The sequence below is a fragment of the Octodon degus genome, unplaced genomic scaffold (genome assembly GCF_000260255.1).
Source record: "Octodon degus isolate 3935 unplaced genomic scaffold, OctDeg1.0 scaffold00135, whole genome shotgun sequence".
Taxonomy (NCBI): Eukaryota; Metazoa; Chordata; class Mammalia; order Rodentia; family Octodontidae; genus Octodon; species Octodon degus.
The window spans coordinates 7,255,789-7,258,131 of record NW_004524711.1 but is presented as its reverse complement, the minus strand read 5'-3'; the positions used below and the strand labels follow the sequence as shown (position 1 = coordinate 7,258,131).

General features: G+C 37.3%; 1 pseudogene; it reads right to left on the bottom strand.

The window, feature by feature from the left end:
• Positions 1-1,446: 1,446 nt before the first annotated feature.
• On the bottom strand, positions 1,447-1,758 carry LOC101584724 (annotated as a pseudogene).
• Between the last annotated feature and the right edge of the window lie 585 nt (positions 1,759-2,343).

Genomic DNA, 2,343 nt, shown 5'->3' with positions numbered 1-2,343 from the left:
AGTGCATTGGTGGCAAAAAAGCCTATCTCACTCCCTTATATTGTACTCAGGTTATCTGCCCCAGGGTGGGGAAATACTTATACCCATAATCACAGCATTAGATCATAAATTAATCACAAACTCTAGAAGCCCACTCCATGACTGCATGAGGCTTTGGGGGGACCACTAGACATAAATCACAACAAGGTTGGATAAAGTTTTGTCAATTTCATTTAGTCCTTCTAAGAAGCAACTTTCTTTTCTTTTTTCTTTCTTCTTGCAGAACTGGTGACTGAACTCAGGCCTTGCACTTACTAGGGAAGCACTTATTCTACTGAGCCATCTCCCAGGCCCATGAACCAAGTTTTTTTTTTTTTTTTTTTTTTTTTTTTTTCGGAACCAGGGATTGAACTCAGGCCTTTGCGCTTGCCAGGGAAGCGCTTATTCCACTGAGCCATCTCCCAGGTCCCAAACCAACTTTTGGTTTGTTGATTCTTTGTATTGTTTTCTTAGTCTCTATTGCATTAATTTCTGCTTTGATCTTTATAATTTTTTCCCTTATAAGAACTTTTTTTTTTTTTTTTTGCGGTGCCAGTGATTGGATTCAGGACCTTGTGCTTCTCAGGCCGGCGCTTGTGCCACTGAGCTATCCCCTGACCCCTCATATGAACTTTGGACTTGACTTGCTATTCTTTTTCTAGAAGCTTGAGATTCAACATTGTTTATCTGAGCTTACTCTGTCTTTCTGATATGGCAATTCATTGCTACAAATTTCCTTTGTAGGATTGCTTTCATTGTATCCCATAAGTTCTAGTAAGTTTTATTGGCATTGTTGTTTAATTGTGGAAATTGTCTAATTTCTTCTTTAATTTCATCTGTAATCCATTAGTTGTTCAGGAGGCTTTATTTAATTTCCATGTGTTTATGAAATTCTTGTGCTTTCTTTTGCCATTGATTTCCAATTTCATTGCACTATGATCTGATAATATGCATGGGATAACTTCAATTCCTTTGAATTTACTTAAGCATGTTCTATGAGCTAATTATGTGTTCTATTTTGGAGAACAATCCATGTGTGGTAGAGCAGGATATATTTGCTGGTGTTCTGAGGTAAAACATTCTGTAGATATCAACTGTCTATTTTTTTTAATTAGTTTTATTGAGAAACAAATAGCAATGAGACAGTACTAAGTCTGTTTGTTCAGAAGGCATTGTATAAGACTGAATAGAAGACAGAAAAATACTTACTTGAAGATTAAGTATAAAAAAGAAGTCACTGGGGACTAATTAATAATATTTGCTAATCTTTTCCTTTGAAAAAGAGAAAGTATAGGTTCTATATTTTCTTTTTCACTGATGACAATTTATTATGTTTGCAGCATACAGACCAAATAGTAATTAGACCAGGATTATGTCTATATAGAAGTGGGCAAAGATAGATGCCATTCTGTGGGGGGACATGTGCATTTAATCATGAGTTAGTTGTTTGATCTTTTGCTTATGTCGTTCAATTTCTTTGTCCATACGTTCAATTGCCTTTTTATGATGATAGATTTCATCTTCATGATGTTTCTTCAAGGCTGCTAGTTGTTCTTTAGTCTTCTGTCGGAAGAAGCGCTCCTCTTCAGCCTGCTCTCTCTTTGAGAAGGCCCCACCGGCGTTTCGGATCGAGCTGGAAGAACTCTCACGATCCTTGTCCGAGCTGAAGCCTCGGGTTTGCATGGCCCTCATTCCCCAAACGCTGAGCCGTGCCGGAGACGCCAAAGCTGTACCTGCCATTGTTCCTAATGCCACAGGTTCTATATTTTCAGCAAGCAAAGTATCTGGACTTTCACACTGCTGTCATTTTCCATGTTTCATAGTGAGTGATACTGTTCTCTCATATGTGATGCTAGAGTAGAAATACTATAAAATAAATTTACTTAAGTGCAAAAAAGTAGATTTAAATAAAAATATGAGGCTAATAATGGCACAGATGATATGTGAATATTGAACATAAATGAAAGGTGTTCACAAATAAGATTTGGAGGGAAGCCAGATGTCCTGGGGCAGGGTGATATTGTTGGAGCCACTGACAGCCTCTGGCACCATAAAGCATATTATCATATGTTTTATATATTGTATATATTATATGATTTGTTGCAATCCTGAGCAAGGGATGATTAGATTTCTTTGGCAAATTAAGAAGTGGATAATTATTGAAACTATGCTAGTAATCGGTTTTGAAACTGTCTCACTGATATTTGTTTCTCAATAAAATTATTTAAAAAAAAAAAAGGGGGCTGGAGAGATGGCTCAGTGGTCTAAAGCACCTACTTGGAACAAGCTTGGCAAAGCATCAGGGACCGCGGTTCAATCCCCCAG